This window comes from Rhinopithecus bieti, unplaced genomic scaffold (genome assembly GCF_001698545.2).
Source record: "Rhinopithecus bieti isolate Rb0 unplaced genomic scaffold, ASM169854v2 scaffold_24982, whole genome shotgun sequence".
NCBI lineage: Eukaryota > Metazoa > Chordata > Mammalia > Primates > Cercopithecidae > Rhinopithecus > Rhinopithecus bieti.
The window spans coordinates 268,615-275,380 of NW_016811565.1; the positions used below are offsets into that span (position 1 = coordinate 268,615).

The 6,766-nt window shown below is 44.7% G+C and overlaps 1 long non-coding RNA gene across 1 annotated transcript in view; it reads right to left on the reverse strand.

The window, feature by feature from the left end:
- Nucleotides 1–4,960, reverse strand: part of LOC108543508 (uncharacterized) — a 12,520-nt gene extending 7,560 nt beyond the window's left edge. The window contains exon 1 of the long non-coding RNA XR_001889595.1: nucleotides 4,773–4,960. This is a non-coding gene — a long non-coding RNA (uncharacterized LOC108543508). The remainder of the gene's footprint in view (nucleotides 1–4,772) is intronic.
- Between the last annotated feature and the right edge of the window lie 1,806 nt (nucleotides 4,961–6,766).

A 6,766-nucleotide genomic window follows, 5' to 3' on the forward strand; every position in this document is an offset into this window, starting at 1 on the left:
GATCTCAGCTCACTGCAAGTCCCGCCTCCCGGACTCACGCCATTCTCCTGCCTCAGCCTACCGAGTAGCTGGGAGTACAGTGCCCTGCCACCTCGCCCGGCTAGTTTTTTTTAGTTTTTAGTAGAGACGGGGTTTCACCATGTTAGCCAGGATGGTCTTGATCTCCTGACCTCGTGATCCGCCCGTCTCGGCCTCCCAAAGTGCTAGGATTACAGGCTTGAGCCACCGCGCCCGGCCAGAGAGATAATTTAATAAACAACCATATGTGAACATTTCCAGAAGGTATCAAGTTCCATGTCATAAAATTTTGCATTAAACTTGGACATCCAGACAACGGAATACAGAACAGAGATATCCACTGTTACAAATTCTAGACCCTGCAAAAAAAGAGGAGCTGATGGTTTGAGAAATATACACAATGCCCCAATTAGTCTATCATATTTGCTTGTGGAAATGTATTCACTTTCTATAGCCATAATGGAAAAAAGATTTTTCCTACTTCTCTTCTCTGGTAGCATTCCCAAAGCAAACCCTTGGGGTTCTATTTAAAGTCACACAACCAGAAAAAAAACATAAATTTAACAAAATATATCACTAGATTTTTCTGAAATATACCTTTCATAGTCTTTGACTTCTTAAACATCTTTTAAGCTCTTCTGATGAAATGTAATTTACAGTTATTAAAAAACTGAAATTGGGCCGGGCGTGGTGGCTTGCACTTGTAATCCCAGCACTTTGGGAGGCTGAGGTAGGCGGATCATGGGGTCAGGAGTTCCAGACCAGCCTGGCCAACACAGTGAAACCCCGTCTCTACTAAAAATATAAAAATTAGCTGGGCGTAGTGGTAGGTGCCTGTAATCCTAGCTACTTGGGAGGCTGAGGCAGGAGAATCACTTGAACCCGGGAGGCGGAGGTTGTGGTGGGCCGAGATTGTGCCACTGCACTCCAGCTTGGGTGACAGAGCTTGACTCCGTCTACTGAAATTGAAATAAGTGAAAAAATCTTTCAAGGTGATAAACTCAGGAAGTGGCAGTGCTGATTGGGACACAAATATGTCCGACTCCACTGTCAAGTCAGACCATATCACTCAAAATATTCTTTCATCCCCATCCTGCCCATCAAATTACTCAGTGACCACCTTCCCAGGAGACACTGTACTGTACCCCACTGTAAGTCTCAGGTACATTTTGCTTGCAGGTTCTTGCATTGCCTTACTGGGATGGGATCTTCTTGTCCTTTGGGAAAAAATTTATTTCAATCCAGAGAAGAAAAATCATTTCTGCCTTTTCTCATCAATATGAACATCTGATTGTCTCATCACCAATGTGTCTACTAAAAATAAAAATCAGGTTGAGAGGCTAGGCATGGTGGCTCACACCTGTAATCCCTGCACTTTGGGAGGCCAAGGAGAATGGACCACCTGAGGTCATGAGTTAGAGACCAGCCTGGCAAACATAATGAAACCCCGTATGCACTAAAAATACAAAAAATTAGGCCAGGTGCCATGGCTTACGCCTGTAATCCCAAAACTTTGGGAGGCTGAGGCGGGTGGATAACCTGAGGTTAGGAGTTCAAGACCAGCCTGGGCAACATAGCAAAACCCCGTCTCTACTAAAAACACAAAAATTAGCTGGGCATGGTGGCACACGCCTGTAGTCCCAGCTACTCAGGAGGCTGAGGCAGGAGAATGGTTTGAACCTGGGAGGTGGAGGTTGTAGTGAGCCAAGATTGCACCACTGCACTCTAGCCTGGGCGAGACAGTGAGAATCCATCTCAAAAAAAAAAAAAAAAAAAAAGGTAATGAAATATCCGCACCAGCAACATTAACACAAAAAGTTCCATTAAACAATGACACCCACTCAAATGTCACCTCTTCTATAAAGCCCTCCTTGATATTTCCACTGCTATGTTAGTGGCAGAATTGATCACTATTACCTTTCAGCTCAATACCTTATAAGTCTTTTTATGTACAAGTATTATTCTAGAGTATAAATTGTTTACACACTTACCCATGCTAATGAGCTATAAACTCCTACATGGCAGGTATGTTGAACCCTGTTCATCTGTGTAATCCAAATTTCTGATACATAATAGGCGTCATATACACATAAAATCAAAATGCTATCAGGGAATTACTGGAAAAGCTAACAATTTTTTTTTTTTAACTTTTAAGTTCAAGGGTTCATTTGCAAATTTTTTGCATAGGTAAATGTGTGTCATGGGGGTTTGTTGTGCAGATTATTTCATAACCCAAGTATTAAGTCTACTACCCATTATTTTTCCTGATCCTCTCCCTCCTCCAATAGGCCCTAGTATGTGTTGTTCCCCTCTACAGGTCTATGTGTTCCCATGATTTAACTCCCACTTATAATGAGAACATGTGGTATTTAGTTTTCTATTCCTGTGTTAGTTTGCTAAGAATAATGGCTTACGGCTCCATCCATGTTCCTGCAAAGGACATAATCTCATTTTTTTATAGGTGCATAGTACTCCATGTTTTATATGTACATTTTCTTTATCCAGTCTATCACTGATAGGCATTTAGGTTGATTGCATGTCTTTGCTATTGTGAATTGTGCTGCAATGCGCACACGCATGCATGTGTCTTTACGATAGAATAATTCATATTGCTTTGGGTAAATACTCAATAATGGATTACTGGGTCATATCGTATTTCTGTCTTTAGGTCTTCAGGCAGTTCCCATCATGTCTTCCATAATGGTTGAACTAATTTACACTCCCACCAACAGTGTATAAGCATTCCTTTGTGAAAAAATAATTTTAATTTTCTAAGAGGTTAGTTTTTTAGACAAATACTATACAAGGAAATTTTCCACAGGCCTAGGCCATCCAGCAGCTCTTCTGAGAGGCTACATTCTTACTCCTCAGGCTGTCCTCTAAGAGACAACTTGGGATGATATTCATTAGACATTCCAAGATACATGGCCACTGTGGGTATCTTGGGTTCTCCCAGACAGTTCTGAAACTCATGACCAGGAATAGACTAAACGGCTGCTGTAAAGGGCCCTGTAATTTCTCCAAAGCAAAACTTCAACCCAAAGACGTACTAGTAAGGTGTGTGTGCCTAGGCAAGATAAAAGGAGAGGCGCAGACTTTTTTTTTTTTTTTTTTTTTACAGTGGAGTTCCAGAAGATTATTTTTCTACTTCTTTTAATCACATAAAATGTTTACAGACTTGGGAGGCTGAGGCGGATGAATCACCTGAGGTGAGGAGTTCGAGACCAGCCTGTCCAAAAAGACAAAACCCAATCTCTACTAAAATTATAAAAATTAGCAGGGCACAGTGGTGGGAGCCTGTAATCCCAGCTACTTGGGAAGCTGAGGCAGGAGAATCTCTTGAACCTGGGAGGCGGAGGCTGCAGGGAGCGGAGATCATGCCATTGCACTCCAGCAAGGGCAACAAGAATGAAACTGTCACCAAAAAAAAAAAGTTTACAAACAGAAAACAAATATTTAAAAACCTGCTATCCACTGCTGTGTAAAAACATGATTAACAAAACACTGGGTTTGAAATGTACAATAAAGGACAAATAGTTGATAGTGCTGTAAATTGGAGACAGGAAGTTGTTTGTCCTCATTTCCTACGTTTGAGAATGTAGGAAAGAAAGTGGAAATTTATAATTTTACTGCGAGCCTTAGTTAAGCTAGGGGAAGAGGGTAGTGGATTAGAAGTCCTGCTTGCCATACATTAGGAAGTCAGAGGAAAACCAGTCCTCCTGTGGGGCGTTAAAATAATTAAAAAGCAGAAAATTAGACTGAAGTGGCTCTAGTGCCCTTTGTTCATAAGTAAAAATGTAAAACCTAACTCGAGTTTATTTCTTATAAATTACTATTTTAGGCGGAAACAAAATTCAGGCTTAACAGATCATAAACCTGCAATTAACCTCTGATTACATAACCAGGAAATTTCCACCTGAATCATACAAATAAGGTGACTACATAACTGTAAGCAATTCTTGAATTTGGTTTGCCTTCCCACACGCCCTTTATAAAACCCTTTCCTTTATGCCGCTCAGGTGGGCCACATATTATGGCTGGGTGCTTTCCATTTCACCAATCACTGCTCAAATAAACTCGTTAACGTTTTAACATTGACTCCCTTTAATTTTTAAGAGAAGGGGCTGGGCGCAGTGCCTCATGCTCGTAATCTTAGTACTTTGGAAGGCCAAGGCTGGCGGATCACTTGAGGCCAGGAATTCCAGACCATTTTCTGCCATGGCGAAACCACTTATCTACTAAAAATACAAAAATTAGCCAGGAGTGGTGGCGCAGTTCTGTAATCCCAGCTTCTCTGGGGGCTGAGGCACGAGAATCGCTTGAGCCTGAGAGGCGGAGGTTGCCGTGATGTCGCACGGCACTTCAGCCTGGGCGACAGAGCAAGACTCCATCTCAAACAAAATGTTTAACAAAAGAGATTGGGAGCCCCCACCGGCCGCAGTTCTTCCCACGCAAACACCGGGTAGGGATTCTGCCCTGATGACCCGCCCCGCATCCCTGAACAATCTGGGCAATAATTGGGGCTGCCTGAAGAGCTCCCAAGGGAGCTCCAGACATTGCGCCGCAGGGAAGGGGCGGGACCCTGGGGTCCCTGCTATTGGCCCAGCCGCCATCTTGCGACCAGAGGGGCCTGAGGCGGAGCTGCGCCAGAGGAGACTCTGGTCTGCGACCCGGGAGCGGACTGTGGGGAGGCCGGTCCTGCTGGTTTCACAGCCTGGTCTCCCCTCTCGGGTTGCCCAACCCCACACACTCACCCTTTCCCATGTTCCAGGACGTCCTGGCATTTTGCTGTGCGTCTCCCTGCAGATCACAGGTTAACAGAGGCTGTGACAGAGTCACCGGAGGCTCCCGAGGTGTAGAATGCGGAACAGTAGAGACGGATCCCAAACTCTGGAGAGCAAAAAGCAAAGGCCCCGCTGAATGTTGGAAGCCACGCCCTCCCCTCCGGAGGAGCCGCTGATTAGGCGGTTCCCGCGCCAGCGCCACTGATTGGATAAAGCAACAGCACTCTCCCCATACCACCACTCGCCCCACTCGGCATTAGTGCATTTTACGGACGGGAAAACATGCTAAAAGTAGGTAAGATAACAGGCACAGGGAATTACAGTTAATTAAGAAGTAAGCTGAGACATGAATGCACTTACTCTTTTCCTTACCTGGGTCTTGTATAATGCATCTTATTTGCTACTTAAGGGTAAGAAAAAAACATCTGGACTTTTTTTTCTTTCTTTTTTTTTTTTGAGACCGAGTTTCGCTCTCATTGCCCAGGCTCAAGTGCAGTGGTGCGATCTTGGCTCACTGCAACCTCCTACTCCCAGGTTCAAATGATTTTCTTGCCTCAGCCTCACGAGTAGCTGGGGTTACAGGCGCATGCCACCACGCCCGGGTACTTTTTGTATTTTTAATAAAGATGTGGTTTCACCATGTTGGCCAGGCTGTTCTCGAACTCTAGATCTCAGGTGTTCCGCCCGCCTCCCAAAGTGCCGGGATTACAGGCGTGAGCCACCGTGCCCTGCCCATTTGGATATTTTTAAACCACTTTTTAATGATTTTCATAATGCAGGAAAGAACCTCATCCCATCCCTGAGCCCCTCTCTCACCATGCTGTACTGTGCTGCTGACCACACTGTGGCATGGCCATTAGAAATGAGGCAGGGGTGGGGGGCAGCCCAGGCTGAGAATGGTGTAGAAAAAATTATGTTACCGGGCGGGGCACGGTGGCTCACCCCTGTAATCCCAACACTTTGGGAGGCTGAGGTGGGAGGATCACGAGGTCAGGAGTTCGAGATGAGCCTGACCAACATGGTGAAACCCCGTCTCTACTAAAAAATACAAAAATTAACCGGGCGTGGTGGCGTGCGCCGGAAACCCAGCTAGCTACTCTGGAGGCTGAGGCAGGAGAACTGCTTGTATCCGGGAGGCGGAGGTTGCAGTGAGCCGAAATTATGCCACTGCACTCCAGCCTGGGTGATAGAGCGAGATATCGTCTCAAAAAAAAGAAAAGAAAAGAAAGAATTGTGTTACCCAAATTTGTTCATCTTAGAAAGCCTCCTCACTTTGGGAGGCCGAGACGGACGGATCACGAGGTTAGGAGATCCAGAACATTGTGGCTAACACGGTGAAACCCCATCTCTACTAAAAATACAAAAAATTAGCCGGGCGTGGTGGCGGGCGCCTGTTGTCCCAGCTACTCGGGAGGCTGAGGCAGGAGAATGGCATGAACCCAGGAAGCAGAGCTTGCAGTGAGCCAAGACCATGCCCCGCCCCCCCCCCCTGGGCAAAAGACAAACCCCGTTATTGAGAAAAAAAAAAAAAAAAAAAAAAAAGAAAGGCTCCTCAGTCATTCCGTGTGAAGTGGCTATTCCAGGGTAATTGTGCCCTGACTGCGCTGCATTTCAGTTTGGCTTCTCTTTTTTAAAATCACTGGATTACTCTCACTAAGGGAGGTATTTAATTTTCTAATTGAAAATGACCAGCTGTTCTTTGTGGGTGTCCTGATTTGATTTGCTAGTTTAGACCCTGGAGGTAGGGGTGAGGAAATATTGGGCCACATCAGAATACCTTATCTCACTTAGAGGATATGTAGGAATTTCTTACTAATATCTAACAGTTTTCTCAATACCCATTATATTTAACAGTGATAGCTTACAGGGTAGGAAGGGGACACAAAGGACACAACCTTAGAATTTTAATTTGGTCATAAGTTTTTTTGTTTTGTTTTGTTTTGTTTTTGTTTTTGTTTTTTTTT